This window comes from Mustelus asterias, chromosome 22 (assembly GCF_964213995.1).
Source record: "Mustelus asterias chromosome 22, sMusAst1.hap1.1, whole genome shotgun sequence".
In the NCBI taxonomy this organism is placed as follows: Eukaryota; Metazoa; Chordata; class Chondrichthyes; order Carcharhiniformes; family Triakidae; genus Mustelus; species Mustelus asterias.
Window position 1 is genome coordinate 8,433,222 of NC_135822.1, and position 18,479 is coordinate 8,451,700.

Below are 18,479 nucleotides of genomic sequence, written 5' to 3' on the forward strand. Positions count from 1 at the left end.
CGCTGCCTCGTGAAGCTTGTTATTTTCTCTGTCTGATTACGTTCCTGTGAAGTGTTTTCGTTGATAGATGGCAAGCAGCAGACAAACCAAGGTTTAGTGCAAAACATTATGTTGTGTAATTCCCAACGCATAACCATGTTCACGAGAGAGGGGCCTGAGCTGAGAGAGGAATGAAGTTGCAGGGAGGGAAATATCGAAAAAAGTGATCATATTTTCCACATTTTTCCTTTCAATAAATTAAGCTAATCAATTTAAAAGATGTATTAAACGTCTACCAATGATCTTTCCATAAAAATGTCAGCCGCTGTTATGAAATATGATGAGTCATAACCTTAAAGTAGACATTGATGTAAAACTTGGTAAACACATTACTTTAAGCAAGATTTTTTTCCAGCCACAGCTATCTATCTTCATGTTCTCCATCTGCATCAGTGCCGAATCACCACGGGATTTTGGCAGATGAGAAATATTGAACGAAGTCTATGTCAAGGAAAGTGATGAGGGGAAAAGAATTAATTAGGAAAAATGGGAACAAGAGAACACCCCGTTATTTTTCCTAATACTGAATTCATGAATACTCGCTGGTCGGAAATTACAGAGGTGTTTTAACATGCAGTACAATCCACAATATGGTTAAGTGCTGACATTTTTCATTCTAATTGGAACCTCTTGGAAATAGTCGAGAAAAAATATAGATTGACTAATACAAAGGAGGATTTCTAGGCAAAATATTTCAAAATTGGGTTAGTGTAGGAACGAATGTTCGAGCATTTATCGTAGAATCTCTACGGTGCAGAAGGAGGCCATTCAGCCCATCGAGTCTGCACCGACAACAATCCCACCCAGGCCCTATTCCTGTAACCCCACCTATTTACTGCGCTGATCCCTCTACCCTACGCATCCTGGGACACTAAGGGGCAATTTGGCATGGCCAATGCACCTAACTCGCACATCTTTGGACTGTAGGAGGAAACCAAGGCACCCGGAGGAAACCCACGCAGACACGGGGAGAATGCGCCAACTCCGCACAGACAGTGACCCAAGTCAGGAATTGAACCCAGGTCCCTGGAGTTGTGAGGCAGCAGTGCTAACCACTGTGTCACCCTTTGATTTGATTTATTATTATACGGTGAAAAGTATCATTTCTTGCGTGCTATACAGACAAAGCATGCCATGCATAAAGAAGTGGCATAGTGGCACGGTGGTTAGCACTGCTGCCTCACAGCGGCAGGATCCCAGGTTCAATTCCAGCCTCAGGTCACTGTTTGCGTGGAGTTTGCATTTTCTCCCCGTGTCTACGTGTGTTTCCTCCGGGTGCTCCAGTTTCCTCCCGCAGTCCAAAGATGTGCAGGTTAGGTTGATTGGCCATGCTAAATTGACCCTAGTATCAGGGAGATTAGCACAGCAAATGTACAGGGTTTGGGGGATAGGTCCTGTGTGGGATTGTTGTCGGTACAGACTCAATGGACCGAATGGCCTCCTTCTATACTGCAGGGATTCTATGATAAGGAAAGGAGAGAGTGCAGAATATAGTGTTACAGTCCATAGCTAGGATGTAGAGAAAGATCAACTTAATATAAGGTAGGTCCATTCAAAAGTCTGATGGCCGCAGGGAAGAAGCTGTTTTTGAGTCGGTTGGTGGGTGACCTCAGACTTTTGTATCTTTTTCCTGATGGAAGAAGGTAGGAGACAGTGCACTGTACACTGTGTAAGTATGTCCCTTGGAGTAGGTGGGGTGAGTGGCACCGATCAAGTTTAGATCCACGTTCCCAAAGATTGCTGTGAATCTCACGTTTGTATATTTTTTATTCATTCATGGAATGTGGGCGTCGCTGGCTGGGCCAGTATTGATCACCCATTTCAGAGGGTATGTAAGAGTCAACCACATTGCTGTGGGTCTGGAGTCACGTGTAGGTCAGACCAGGTAAGGACGGTAAGTTTCCTTCCCTAAAGGACATTAGATGTACGATGATAAAGGAATTAGATTGTGTTTGTATTTTCCTTTTATCTATTTGTTCAAGGGATGTGGGCGTCGCTGGCTGGGCCAGCATTTACTGCCCATCCCTGAAAGCAGTTGAGAGTCAACCACATTGTTGTGCCTCTGGAGTCACATGTGGGCCAGACCAGGTAAGGATGGCAGATTTCCTTCCCTAAAGGACATTAGTGAACCAGATGGGTGTTTTCGACAATGGTTTCATGGTCATCATTGCACTTTTAATTCCAGATCTTTATTGAATTCAAATGTCACCATCTGCCTTGGTGGGATTCGAACCTGGGTCCCCAGACCATTACCCTGGGTCTCTGGATTGCTATTCCTGTGACAATACCGCTACGCCACTGCCTCCCCGTGTGAAGAAAGTCTTGCGAGTAAAGGTTTTAGGGAGCAGCAGAGGTGACACTCCCCGACTTATGTCGGTGCAAAAATAAGTTGGAGGTAGGAGGTTCTTCTGTCCCAGAAAGAAATAGCCCTGGGGGAGTTTTAGAATGATCTGAGCTTGTGGAACAAATCCTTCAAACATTTCCACTTTCTCCAGCAATCCATGAGCACCACTCGTGATAAATTGTTTTGATCCAATTGCCAGCACAGAGACAGGGACTAGGATTTTTGAGACGGTGGGGGTTCCCTTCTCAACATCCGAGGAGTTGGCGGTGAATGCATCGCCAAGATACAGGCAGCCCTGCAATGCTTCAATGAGTGTGACTTGACTGGCGATGGGACTTGCGCCTCTCAGTTAGGGAGAGGTCCCGCTTCAACTGCTGACCAATCTCAATGGCTGGCAGCTCCCAGCAGCACCGGAAGCAAGTCTTGGGAGTTCAGGACCAGTTAAGTGTGGGACAGGAGGAGAGTAGCCCTGATGGTAAAGGATGACCAAAAGACTTTGGTGAGAAAGGATCTTGGCTCAGAAAATCATGTAGTAGAATTAGTACTGGTGGCGTTTAAAAATAGCAAGAATCCAAAAATGCTGGTGAGTGTAGTTTATCAGCACCTTATTAATAGATACCTTAATGGATAGAGCATTAAACAAATCATTGGACCATGTAACAAAGGCAATGTAATAATTGTGTGGACTTTAATTTTCATAAGAAGGTTCATTTGACTACTACCTGGCATTGGGAATGGGGGGAGCGGTATCTTATGAGGACAGGCTGGGCTTGTATCCACTGCAGCTTCTCTTAGAGAGTCACGAGTCTTTGGAAATCTTCACTAGGGAAGAGTGGAGACAGGGTAATTGGATATTTTAAGGATAATTAGATAGATTCTTGACTAACAAGTGTTAAGGACCTGATCAGAAACTCAACAAAAATAATTACCATAACTTTTACCAATTAAATACTTAAACATGACGAAGTATAATTCTTAACAGCTATCCATCTCTATAGTTCCAATTTAAGCAATATCTTCATAGACATACATCCTCACAGATACACATCCTGTTGGGTGGCACGGTGGTTAGCACTGCTGCCTCACAGCGCCAGGAACCTGGGTTTGATTCCGGCTTGGGCCACTGTCTGTGTGGAGTCTGTACATTCTCCCTGTGTCTGCGTGGGTTTCCTCCGGGTGCTATAGTTCCTCCCACAGTCTGAAAGACGTGCTGGTTAGGTGCATTGGCCATGCTAAATTCTCTCTTAGTGTACTCGAACAGGCACTAGAGTGTGGCGACTAGGAGATTTTCACAGTAACTTCATTGCAGTGTTAATATAAGCCTACTTGGGACTAATAAATAAACTTAAAACTTCTTCAGAGCCAGTTAGCAAAAACAGATATGCTCGCATGGATGCTAGACTTCCAGCCTTTTAACCCCTCTGGATGGATCCTGAAAGGTTGCTACCTTCTAAGTCCCATACCGCAGTTTCCAGAGAAGGATATATCCTCGAATAGCAGAACATCCAAGAAAGAGATATTTTCTGGCAAATCCCAGTCTCCAGACTTATAACAAAGCAAGAGCCACTTCTCTATATAGCTCCCAAAAAAGCAACTGAACTGGGTTTCTGTCTGAGAGCCTAGACCCATCCAGTCACCTGACTTTTGCTGTCAAAACTATTTAAGCCCCACTCCAAAAAACCCTCGGGGAAAGCACTAAAATGACAACCCTGCATTAGTCCAGATTAAATCAAACATTTTCACAATTAAGGCCAATTATGCTGCTGCAATAGCAACAAGGACAGCTTTGTACAGACAAAACAGCACCGATAATAAAACAAAGGAACATGACCCAAATTCATGTCTTAAAGGCACAGTTTCATCACACAAAGAAGTCAGAGATTATTGGGGGTAGTTGGGAATGTGGAGTTGAGGCCACAGTCAGATCAGCCATGATCTTATTGAATGGCGGAGCAGGTTCTAGAGGCCAAATGTACCACTCCTCTTTCTACTTCGTGTGTTCATATAGCATAGACCAATCTAATTGGGTGAGGGTGGTCTAGGGATGAGTTTGTAGAATGCTTTTGTGCCAGTTTCCAGGAGCAATACATTGGGCAACCAATTGGAGATGAAGCTATTTTACATCTAGTATTGTGCAATGAAGCAGAGTTAATTAGTAATGTCACAGTAAAGCATCCATTGGGAAATAGTGATCCTAATAATTGAATTCCATGTTGAGTTTGAAAGTGACATACTCCTCATCTACATTGTAAAATTACATAGACATGAGGGGAGAGCTGGCTAAGGTTGATTGAGTAAATAAACTAAAACTGATGGCAGTAAATAAACAGTGGGGAACATCAAGAAACACTCAAAATATTCAATTTCATTAAACGAAAAAGCAGTAAGAAAGATCTTTCTGTCGTTCCTTCAGGAAGTTAAGGATAGTACCAGATTAAAAGAAGGAGCCTCTAAGTTTGCAAAGAATAGCAGCAAATCTGAGGATTGGGGTGTTTTAGAAACCAGCAAAGGGCCGCCAAAAGGTTGATAAGAAAGGAAACAATAGAATGAGGGAAAACCAGCTAGGAATATAAAAACATTTATTAAAACAGATTTTGCAAGTATATAGAAAGGAAGGGAGCAGCTAAAGTAAACATTGGTTCTTTGGAAGCAGAGGCATAATAAATTATTATGGGGAATGAGGAAATGGTGGAGGCACTAAAAAGACATTTCATATTTTTACAGTGAAAACAAACAAGTTACCAGAAGTTTAACCTAGGTGCTAAAACATGAGGAAATCAGTGTCAGCAGTGAACATGCATTGGAGAAACTTAGACTAAAATCCAACAAATTCCCCAGGACCTGATGACCTACATCTTAGGGTTCTGAAAGAGATAGCTGTAGAGATAATGGATTGTCCAAAATACTCTAGATTATGGAACAGTCCCAACAGATTGGAGGTTCGTAAATGTGACACTGCTATTCAAGAAAGGAGAGAAACGGGAAACATACCGGCCAGTTAGCTTGACATCAGTTGCCAGGAAGGTGCTGGAATCTATTATTAAGGAAGTCCTAACAATGCACTTGGTTTTACAAAAGCGAAATTGTGTTTGATAAATTTATTAGTGTTTTTTTTTGAGAATGTAACTACTCGGGTAAATAAAGGGGTACCAGTAGATGTAGTATACCTGGTTGTGCAACAGGCATTTGATGGACAAAAGGTTAATAGGTAAGATATATAATAGGTAAGTTCATGGATTTGGAGGTAATGCGGATGGAGAACTTTGTAATGGACAGGAAGCAAAGACCAGGTGTAAATGGGGCATTCTGGAATTGGCAGGCTGTGATATAGGAGTGCTGCAAGGTTAGTGCCAGGGCCTCAGCTATTTACAATCTATATTGTAGGTAAGATCTGGTGAACTGGTACGACAACAATAATCTCTCCCTCAATGTCAACAAAACGAAGGAGATTATCATCGACTTCAGGAAGTGTAGTAGAGGACATGCCCCTGTCTACATCAATGGGGACAAAGTAGAAATGGTCGGGAGCTTCAGGTTTTTAGGTGTCCAGATCACCAACAATCTGTTCTGGTCCACCCATGCCGACACTATAGTTAAGAAAGCCCACCAACGCCTCTACTTTCTCAGAAGACTAAGGAAATTTGGCATGTCCGCTACGACTCTCACCAACCTTTACAGATGCACCATAGAAAGCATTCTTTCTGTCTGCATCACAGTTTGGTATGTCTCCTGCTCTGCCCAAGACTGCAAGGAACTACAAAGAACATAGAACATAGAACATTACAGCGCAGTACAGGCCCTTCGGCCCTCGATGTTGCGCTGACCAGTGGTACCAATCTAAAGCCCCCTCTAATCTACACTATTCCAATATCATCCATATGTTTATCCAATAACCACTTGAACGCTCTCAACGTTGACGAGTCCACCACTGCTGCAGGCAGGGCATTCCACGCCCTTACTACTCTCTGAGTAAAGAACCTACCTCTAACATCTGTCCTATATCTCTCGCCCCTCAATTTAAAGCTATGTCCCCTCGTGCTAGCCAACACCATCCGAGGAAAAAGGCTCCCACTATCCACCCTATCTAATCCTCTGATCATCTTGTATGCCTCTATTAAGTCACCTCTTAACCGTCTCTCTAACGAAAACAACCTCAAGCCCCTCAGCCTTTCCTCATACGATTTTCCCACCATACCAGGCAACATCCTGGTAAATCTCCTCTGCACCCTTTCCAACACTTCCACATCTTTCCTATAATACGGCAACCAGAACTGCACGCAATACTCCAAATGCGGCTGCACCAGAGTTTTGTACAGTTGCACCATGACCTCCTGGCTCCGAAACTCAATCCCTCTACCAATAAAAGCTAACACACCGTACGCCTTCTTAACAACCCTATCAACCTGGGTGCCAACTTTCAGGGATCTATGCACATGGACACCCAGATCCCTCTGTTCATCCACACTACCAAGTATCTTACCATTAGCCTAGTACTCTGTATTCCTGTTACTCTTTCCAAAGTGAATCACCTCACACCTTTCCGCATTAAACTCCATTTGCCACCTCTCAGCCCAGCTCTGCAGCTTATCTATGTCCCTCTGTAACCTGCCACTTCCCTCCGCACTGTCTACAACTCCACCGACTTTAGTGTCATCCGCAAATTTACTAATCCATCCTTCCACGCCCTCATCCAAGTCATTAATAAAAATGACAAACAACAGTGGCCCCAAAACAGATCCTTGTGGTACACCACTCGTAACTGAACTCCAGGATGAATATTTCCCATCAACCACCACCCTTTGTTTTCTTACAGCGAGCCAATTCCTGATCCAAACCATTAAATCACCCTCAATCCCATGTGTCCGTATTTTCTGCAAAAGCTTACCATGGGGAACCTTATCAAACGCTTTGCTGAAATCCATATACACCACATCAACCGCTTTACCCTCATCCACCTCTTTGGTCACCTTCTCAAAGAACTCAATAAGGTTTGTGAGGCACGACCTACCCTTCACAAAACCGTGCTGACTATCCCTAATCAAATTATTCCTTTCTAGGTGATTATAAATCCTATCTCTTATAATCCTTTCCAATACTTTGCCCACAACAGAAGTAAGGCTCACCGGTCTATAATTACCAGGGTTGTCCCTACTCCCCTTCTTGAACAAGGGGACAACATGTGCTATCCTCCAGTCTTCTGGCACTGTTCCTGTAGACAATGACGACACAAAGATCAAAGCCAAAGGCTCTGCAATCTCCTCTCTAGCCTCCCGGAGAATCCTAGGATAAATCCCATCCGGCCCAGGGGACTTATCTATTTTTACCCTTTCCAGAATTGCTAACACCTCCTCCTTATGAACATCAATCCCATCCAGTCCAACAGCCTGCATCTCAGTACTCCCCTCAACAACACTGTCCCTCTCCAGTGTGAATACCAACGAAAAATATTCATTTAGTGCCTCTCCTATCTCTTCAGACTCCACGCACAACTTCCCACTCCTGACCCCAAAGGGTCATGAACGAAGCCCAGTCCATCACTCAAACCAGCCTCCTACACATTGACATTGTCTACACTTCCCACTGCCTCAGAAAAGCAGCCAGCATAATTAAGGACCCCACACACCCCAGACATTCTCTCTTCCACCTTCTTCCGTTGGGAAAAAGATAAAAAAGCTTGAGATCATGCACCAACCGACTCAAGAACAGCTACTTTCCTGCTGCCATCAGTCTGTTGAATGGGCCTACCTCGCATTAAGTTAATCTTTCTCTACACCCTTGCTATGACTGTAACACTACATTCTGCACTCTCTCCTTTCCTTCTCCCCTATGTTCTCCCCGTGTCTGCGTGGGTTTCCTCCCACACTCTAAAGATGTGCGGGTTAGGTGGATTGGCCATGCTAAATTGCCCCTTAGTGTCATGGGATGCATAGATTAGCGGGATTAGCAGGGTAAATACGTGGGGTTACGGGGATAGGGCCTGGGTGGGATTGTTGACGGTGCAGACTCGATGGGCCGAATTGCCTCTTTCTGCACTGTAGAGATTCTATGAAAATACAGTTGCCAAATAAACGGGTGGCCCTTTATCTGAATATGTCCGTCTGCCGAGATGTGGGGGCCAACACGACAACTTTTCTTTTTCTCTTTTCCTTCTCACTTTCTTTCTTCTCTCTCCTTCGCTGTCTCTCTCTCTCTCTCTCTTCCTTTTCTCCTGGTTTGGGCGCTCAGTTGGTTCTCCAGCGGCAATCCTCTGCCTTTTTGTTTTTATATTATCACCGTCATTCCCGGTGCAATTAGGCGGGACTCGAGTGGGATGGGTGCCGGGGGTACCAGGGGCTTGTTCCCTGGCCACGGGGGAGCCCTGCGCCCAGTTGCGTTGGAATGTGCACGCGAGCACTGTGTGGATCTGTATCTGTGTTTGTTTGCTATGTAAAATATATGAAAATCTTCAATAAACATATAAATAAAAACATGTGGAATCTGTGATGGGGAAAGGAGCAGCGCCGTGCCCTGTTTAGTGGTTGGTGAGGTGGAGGTGGTGTTGCTTGAGAAGAGTGTCCTGTGTCGGACTCTGGAGCCCATACCCTGATGTTCGCCGCTATTTAGGAAGTGCGGGGGGAACATTTGAAGCAAGAGACTATCTTAATTTTCACCGACACTGGCGTTCCTATGGTTACACCTTGGCTGCAGGCACTCCTGTAGCAGGTGGTATAGATGTGAAATTGGTTCCATGTTTATCTGTGTAGCCTGTGGAGTCTGTTCCTCAGGGTTGCCTGCCAAGACCCGTGGATGTGGTTGATGAGTTGATGGTAGATGTGAGGAGTTGGGCTAATCTTTATGGTATAGCTTTTTATTCATCACAATTTCAACCTTGCTGAATGGCACTCTGAACATATAAGTTTAAAGTTTGTTTATTAGTGTCACAAGTAGGCTTACATTAACACTGCAATGAAGTTACTGTGAAGATCCCATAGCCTCCACACACTGGCGCCTGTTTGGCTACGCTGAGAGAGAATTTAGCATGGCCAATGCCCCACTCACCTGAAGAAGGAGCTTAAGGCCCCGAAAGCTTGTGGCATTTGCTACCAAATAAACCTGTTGGACTTTAACCTGGTGTTGTTAAACTTCTTACAATGCACCCTAACCAGCACATTTTTGGACTGTGGGAGGAAACCGGAGCACCTGGAGGAAATCCATGCCAACACGGGGGAGAACGCGCAGACTCCGCACAGACAGTGACCCAAGGCTGGAATCGAACCCGGGTCCCTGGCTCTGTGAGACAGCAGTGCCAACCACTGTGCCACCGAGCCACCCTATTGGTTGAATTGCATACACTAGTGTCAAAGGTCTTCATTCTCAGGTCTTGTACTAGTCATCTTGCTGGTTTAATTGATCATGCACTAAAAAACAGATGTATTTTACTGTAACACAGCCAGACAAGAATAAAGGCAATTCCAACATCAATCTGGACTGGAAGGTGCTATTTTTCAGATGTGACCTTAACCCGAGATTCCAATTGGTGGGTGGATGTAACAGATTCTGTCGCATTATTCAAAGAGTAAACAAGTTCGCCCAGTGACGCAACCAACATTTAACTTTTAACCAGCATCACTGAAACAGGTTTTCTGGTTATTTACCTGGACACTGACTATAGCCGATGGCTGTGCGCCAATTAGCTGCTGCACGGTGCAACAATGACTACACTTCCAAAACGTTGCTGTGAAATGCCTTGATCCATCCTGAGGACAACAAAGGTGCGATTTCAACAAGAACTATTTTTACAGAGAAGGACATACTCGAATTTAAAGGGATATCTTAAAACCTAAAGTGGGGGCAAAAACACACACACATTTTGGGTAAATGTACATAATATTGGTCTTGTTCCTTAGACCAAAGATTCCCTTCTTATTGTTATGCTACACTCATGTATCATATACTAATGCAGCCACACCTTCACTAACTTTCTGATATCCTGCCAGTTCTGCGAAACTTAAATCTCAATCTCATCTTGAATAAAAGCAGAATTTGCTGAACATAAATTTCTAAAGAACCGCCACGCCTTCCCCCACATTGTGTCTCTCGCCCCCCCAACACCCCACTGTCTCTCCCCCAACGCCCCACTGTCTCTCCCCCCAACGCCCCACTGTCTCTCCCCCCAACACCCCACTGTCTCTCGCCCCCCAACACCCCACTGTCTCTCCCCCAACGCCCCACTGTCTCTCCCCCCAACACCCCACTGTCTCTCCCCCCAACACCCCACTGTCTCTCTCCCAACGCCCCACTGTCTCTCCCCCAACGCCCCACTGTCTCTCCCCCAACACCCCACTGTCTCTCCCCCCAACACCCCACTGTCTCTCCCCCAACACCCCACTGTCTCTCCCCCTCAATACCCCACTATCTCTCCCCCCCCAACACCCCACTGGCTCTCCCCCCAACACCCCACTGCCTCTCCCCCCCAAAACAACACTGTTTCTCCCCCAACACCCCACTGTCTCTCTCCCCAACACCCCACTGCCTCTCCCCCCAAAACACCACTGTCTCTCCCCCAACACCCCACTGTCTCTCCCCCCAACACCCCACTGTTGCTCCCCCCAACGCCCCACTGTCTCTCCCCCCAACACCCCACTGCCTCTCCCCCCAAAACCCCACTGTCTCTCCCCCTCAATACCCCACTGTCTCGCCCCCAACACCCCACTGTCTCTCCCCCCAAAACCCCACTGTCTCTCCCCCAACACCCCACTATCTCTCCCCCTCAATGCCCCACTATCTCTCCCCCCCAACGCCCCACTGTCTCTCCCCTTCAATACCCCACTGTCTCTCTCCCGCAACATCCCACTGTCTCTCCCCAATGCCCCACTGTCTCTCCCCCTCAACACCCCACTGTCTCTCCCCCTCAATACCCCACTGTCTCTCCCCCTCAACACCCCACTGTCTCTCCCCCCAACACCACACATTCCTCCATTCCCACACTGTCTCTCCCACCCCCCACAAAGCATCTCCCCCAACCCCCACACCTTCTAAACCCTCACACTGTCTCTGTCCCCCAACCCCCACACACCTCCACCCCCACACTGTCTCTCCCACTCCCCACAAAGCATCTCCCCCAACCCCCACACCTCCCAAACCCCCACACTGTCTCTTCCCCAACTTGCATCCACACACTGTCTCTGCCCACTCCCCACCGCCTCTCCCCAACCCCATACGCCCCCTCACCTCCCATACTGACTCTCCCCCCCCCGCACCATCATTCCTTCTGAACTGGATCATCCTCCATTGCTTGTCTCAGAGTGCTAGGTAAACCTTATGCTCAGAAAGTAAGTGGTTAAATCTCCAACTTCAGCGCTCGGCTGAATCTGATGCAGGAACTAGGCTGACCATGATTACAATTGTGTCCTTCTTTGTTAAACATTAATTATCCTATCAAGTCTACAAGGACTTCATGTGAAACAGTAATTGTGCTCAGTGGCTATCGTTCAAGAGAGGCCCGAAAGTGGTCATATTTCCTTTCAATCCTGGCATTTTAACAGACAATCACTTCTGTACAATACATTTTCAGTGAGACTGAGGTTATCTGGATTTCTTTTTCCTCAAAATATGATGGATCCCTTGGTTGCAATTCTATTTTTCTCTTTTATTAAGAATTGTCAGGTTGGGCAACTTTTTGGAAATAAATAATACTTGCTTTGGCATTGTGACGTGACCATCATAACTCTGCACAATGACTTCTTTTTGAAGTTTGACGGCTTACATAAGCACCTTGAAGTGTTTTCATATTTTTGCTAACCAAAGGTCAACAAAAGGTCAGCACGGTGGCACAGTGGTTAGCACTGTTGCCTCGCAGCACCAGGGACCCGGGTTCGATTCCAGCCTTGGGTGACAGTCTGTGTGGAGTTTGCACATTCTCCCCATGCCTGTGTGGGTTTCCTCTGGGCGCTCTGGTTTCCTCCCAAAATCCAAAGATGTGCAGGTTAGGTGGATTGGCCGTGCCAAATGGCTCATTATTGTTCTAAGATGTGTAGGTTAGCGGGGGGGATTGCTGGGGTAAATACGTCTGGAAAGGATGCTTTCTATGCTCTCATTGGTGAGAGTCTTAATGGACATGCAAATTTCCTTAGCCTTCTGAGAAAATAGAGGTTAGTCGGTGCAGGCTCGATGGGCCGAATGGCCTCCTTTTGCACTGGAGGGATTCTATGATTCTGTGAAAGGTGTTGAGATATATGAGTCAAAAGTAGGTATATGAAGTTGGGTTGGGATCAACCAAGATCTCAGTCAATGGCAGAACAAGCTCAAGAGTAAGCCATGTAATGTGGCACAGCGGTTAGCACCGCTGCTTCACAGTGGCAGGGATCCGGGTTCGATTCCTGGCTTGAGTCGCTGTCTGTGTGGAGTTTGCACATTCTCCCCATGTCTGTATGGGTTTCCTCCTGGCGCTCTGGCTTCCTCCTACAGTCCAAAAGGCGTGCTGGTTAGGTGGATTGGCCATGCTAAGTTCTCCTTCAGTGTACCTGAACAGGCGCAGGAATGTGGTGACTAGGGGATTTTCACAGTAACTTCATTGCAAAGTTAACATAAGCCTACTTGTGACTAGTAAATAAACTTTACTTTACTTTATGTTTCTATGTTGAAGTCATCGCCCCGTTGACTGGTTATTGAAGGCCATTTGACCACAGGGGGTGCACATAGAACTGAAGCTGAATGGGTGGAACATTCCTGGGAATGTTCAATGGAGGAAAGACCCAACCGTACCCAAGAGATTTTTCATAAACTTCTGGTGTGGAAGTACATTCAGACTGTTCGTCATCAACCTTGAGGATCACTGTCATTGGGTTGGGGTCTTACAATGATTTTTCCCACAAAAATGATTTAGAGAAAAGGTTACTTAAAATACCTTTCAAGGTCCAATGTACTTCTGGAAGTTTGAAATAGGGGATTTGAGATGGTAAATAGTTAAATGCTAAAAAGTTAGCTTTGATGTTGTTTCCTTATATACTGGCAACGGTAGCATTTTATTATCCTGTCAAGGTGATCAAAGGGAGTGTCCCAAAATCATTGGATTGTACAGAAAAACCCTTTGATCTCGGTATGTGAGGAGAGATTAAAAGGGAGAGTCTAGCTTTTGGAGCAGAAGGGGTGTTGCTCAGACAGAAGGACTACAAACTTTGAGAGAAGAAAGAATTTGAGAAGAGAGGCCTTAAAAATGGGCTTGGAGTGAAATAAGATGGCCCATTGAAGTGGGGTCACATAGCAAATTTATCATTTTCATATAATTACATAGAATCATCGAGGTTTACAGCATGGAAACAGGCCCTTCGGCCCAACTTGTCCGTGCCGCCCCCTTTTTAACACTAAGCTCGTCCCAATTGCCTGTGTTTGGCCCATATCCCTCTATACCCATCTTACCATGTAACTGTCTAAATGCTTTTTAAAAGAAAAAATTGTACCTGCCACTACTACTCCCTCTGGCAGCTCGTTCCAGACACTCTCCACCCTCTGTGTGAAAGAATTGCCCCTCTTGACCCTTTTGTATCTCTCCCCTCTCACCTTAAACCTATGCCCTCTAGTTTTAGATTCCCCTACCTTTGGAAAAAGATGTTGACTATCTAGCTGATCTATGCCCCTCATTATTTTATAGACCTCTATAAGATCACCCCTAAGCCTCCTACACTCCAGAGAAAAAGTCCCAGTCTATCCAGCCTCTCCTTATAACCATCAAGTCCTGGTAGCATTCCAGTAAATCTTTTCTGCCCTCTTTTGTATTTTACAGAAAAACCCTTTGACCTTGGTTTGTGAGGAGAGATTAAAAGAGAGAAAGCATGATGTCAACTTGTATTAATTAAATGAAGTGAATCCAACCACATTTGATAATCCCTATACTCACATGATAGGAAATCAAACTGTTTAACAATTCATACCAACGTTTAGAATCATAGAATCCCTGCAGTGCAGAAGGAGAACATTCGGCCCATCGAGCCTGCACTGACCACAATCCCACCCAGATCCTATCCCCATAACCCCACGCATTAACCCTGCTAGTCCCCCTGACACTAAGGGACAATTTAGCATGGCCAATCCACATAGCCTTCACACCTTTGGAGTATGGGAAGAAACCGGAGCACCCGGAGGAAACCCACGCAGACACGGGGAGAACGTGCAGACTCCACACAGACAGTGACCTAAACTGGGAATTGAACCCAGGTCAACCCAGGGAATTGAACCCAGGCTGTGAGGTAGCAGTGCTAACCACTGTGCCACTGTGCCGCCCTAACCACTGTGCCACCGTGCCGCCCTAACCACTGTACCACCGTGCCGCCCTAACCACTGCGCCACCGTATTGCCCTAACCACCGTGCCACCGTGCCGCTCATTTACCTCACTAAATGTTTGCTTGGTCCACTTGCCAAAAAGTTAAAGAAATGTGCTGGATGAGGTCTTGCACCCCTCGTTGGGTAGCCGATTTCTGGCGCAGAGCTGATGGCGCTGGAAATCCGACGTTAGGAGACTCGGGAAGGCTGTGGCACTCAGCGAGGAGCCTGCTACAGGCCTCGGCTTGACTCTCCTGGCCTGCTGTAGTATTAAAGCAGCAGGTTGGGCTGGGATAATCGCCCCCATGCTGGTTAGGTGGATTGGCCGTGCTAAATTCCCCCTCAGTGTAACCCAAACAGGCGCCAAAGTGTGACAACTAGGGGATTTTTACAGTAACTTCATTGCAGTGTTAATGTAAGCCTACTTGTGACACAAATGAATATACTTTATGGGCGGGATTTTATGGCCTCGCTCGGGCGAGACTGGAAAATCCCACCCAAGGTAAACGGGGATTTCTGTTGTTGGACCCTCGCCCGTTCCGATTCCGTGGTGGGCAAGGTGGTAGAGTTCCGACGTATATCTGGGATTGTTGATTGTAAATACTGTTTAACGGTGAATCCCGGTGTGGAACATTTCCAGTTCTTCACTTTTCTCTATAAAAGCAAATTACTGCGGATGCCGGAATCTGAAACCAAAAGGGAAAACGCTGGAAAATCTCAGCAGGTCTGGGCAGCATCTGTAAGGAGAGAAAAGAGCTGACGTTTCGAGTTCAGATGACGCTTTGTCAAAGCTGAAAGTTATACAAAGTGGGAGATATTTATACTGCAGGGGGAGGGAATGAAAGATGAGTCATAGCCACAGAAACCAGGGGAAAGGCTGCTAATGGCAGCCCACAGAGAGAATAAAGGGTGTGAATGGCCAAACGGCAGAGAAGCTGAAATGAAGATGTTGGGGGAGGGGAGGGGCGGGGGGGGGGGGGGGGGGGGGGTGGGTGGGCGGGGGGGACAAATGGATGGGACTGAAGTAAGATTTAGAAAAGGGGAAGCAAAGGGGGAGAAAAGATAAGGGAAGGGGGATAAAATAAGGGGAAAGAATGGGGGAAGAAAAATGAAGAAAGACAATAAAGAAATAAAAGGTAGAGAACAGTAAAAAATTAAATTAAGTGAAAACAAAGGGGGTGGAGGTGGGGTGGAGCTAATCATCTGAAGTTGTTGAATTCGATGTTGAGACTGGAAGGCTGTAAAGTGCCGAGCCGGAAGATGAGATGCTGTTCCTCCAGTTTGCGTTGAGCTTCACTGGAACATTGCAGCAGGCCAAGGACAGACATGTGGGCATGGGAGCAGGATCGTGTGTTAAAAGCAGCCGGAAGGTCAGACTGTGCACAGACCGAAGGTGCTCAGCAAAGCAATCACCCAGTCTACGCTTGGTCTCTCCGATATAGAGGAGACCACATTGGGAGCAGCGAATGTAATAGAGCAAATTGAAAGAGGTGCAAGTGAAACGCTGCTTAACCTGGAATGAGTGTTTTGGACCTTGGATGGTGAGCACAGAAGAGGTAAAGGGGCAGGTGTTACACCTTCTGCGATTGCATGGGAAGGTGCCATGAGTGACGGGAGAGGTGTTGGGTATGGTGGGGGGGTGGACGAGGTTATCCCGGAGGGAACGATCTCTGCGGAATGCTGACAGAGGGAGTGAAGGGAAGATGTGTTTGGTGGTGGCATCACGCTGGAGTTGGTGAAAATGGCGGAGGATTATGCATTGCAGGCGGAGACTAGTGGGGTGAAATTGTTCGGAGAGGGAGGGGAGGGGGTGAGGGTCGTGGCACGGGAGATGGACCGCACACTGTTGAGGGCCCTGTCAACAACTGTAGATGGGAATCCACGGTTGAGGAAAAAGGAGCACATATTAGAAGCACCACTTTGGAAGGTGGCTATGACTCATCTTTCATTCCCTCCCCCTGCAATATAAATATCTCCCACTCTCAATGCCTTTTAGCTTTGACAAAGGGTCATCTGGACTCGAAACATCTGCTCTTTCCTCTCCTTACAGGTGCTGCCAGACCTGCTGAGATTTTCCAGCATTTTCTCTTCACTTTTCTTTGTTGGAAAGCAACACATAACATAGACACCCCTGACACTTCACGTGTGAATGCAGTGTCAGAAGATAATTTGCCTTCGAGGTCATCAGAGGCAAACATGACGCTGTCCTTAGCTGATGTCTGCATGCGCATTTTCCAGCCGGAACTCACAATACCTCCATCATGCTCTACATTCAGTACTCTCGAAGGAAACCTTCACATCACAGTCACTCATTCTCTCATGGTGGAACATCTCGCTAAACCATCGATATAAAAGAAGAGCTTTCACTTTTGAGTTACCAATCAGGTTATATCATGGTCCTTTCTAACACATGGAACTCTGAAAGAAATATTTAACTCTGCTGATTATTATTCACAGTGATTTCAGTTTCAAAAATCCACAATAAATTTCCCAGCTCTTTCCCCAGTCTGTCTATGACATAGAATCTTTCTCCTTTCTCTTTGTTGCCAGTACGGTTCTTTTGGGTGGCACGGTGGCACAGTAGTTAGCACTGCTGCCTCACAGTGCCAGGGAGCCGGGTTCAATTTCGGGTTGCAACATTCTCCCTGTGTCTGCCTTTGGACTGTGGGAGAAAACAGGAGCACCCGGAGTGGGTTTCCTCCGGGTGCTCCTGTTTTCTCCCACAGTCCAAAGATGTGCAGGTTAGGTGAATTGGTCATGCTAAATTGCCCCTTAGTGTCAGGGGGATTAGCAGGGTAAATAAGGGAGGTCACGGGGATAGGACCTGGGTGGGATTGCTGTCAGTGCAGACTTGATGGGCCAAACGGCCTCCTTCTGCACGGTAGGGATTCTATGATTCAATGATTTAGGGCATGCTCATAGAATCCCTACAGTGCAGAAGGAGGCCATTCGATCCCATTAGGTCTGCATTGACTCTCCGACAGAGCACCTTACCCATGTATCCCTGTAACCCAATGTATTTATGCCGCCAATCCCCCTAATCTACACATCTTGGGGCACTAAGGGAGAATTTAGCCTGGCCAAAGCATCTAACATGCACATCTTTGGACTGTGGGAGGAAACCGGAGCACCTGGAGGAAACCCACGCAGACACGGGGAGATTGTGCAGACTCTGCACAGACAAATAATCCGTTAGCGTATAAAAATATTTGTTTCTAATGGGGCTGGAGTTGAATCTGGGTTCCTGGCGCTGTTCTTTATGTCCTTTATGTGATTTCTGTATTTCCTGCTATAATTGAATCAAAAGTGTTTCCTTGCATAAGTTTAGAGAATCATTGGCAAACACAAGTTAAGACCTCACTGTGTGACATTAGGAATAAATATTTTTATACAGTCATAAATTCAATTATTCTGCAGATTTACTCGGCGGGTAAATTCAAAACTGAATTTAAGATCTATTTATTGGAACCAGCCACTAATTTATACAGCACAGAATTGAGTCAGAACGTTAGTTTTCAGACATTTGAATTGAACGCACTCAGATTTACAGAAATAAGAATATCAGAATAGGAGCGGCGATAGATGGAATGACCCCCTCAAGTCTGCTGTACCATTCAATATGGTCAGTGCTCATCTTCTGTCTCAAGTCCACTTTCTTGTCCACTGTCCTAAAAATGCCAATGGATTATTTGTCAGGGGTGGGCACACTAATGTCTCTGTCAGTGGGAGTTGCTGCATTCACAACTACGCCTATTTCTTGGCTCCTTCGGTCATCCTATTCTCTATGTCCCTCTAGTG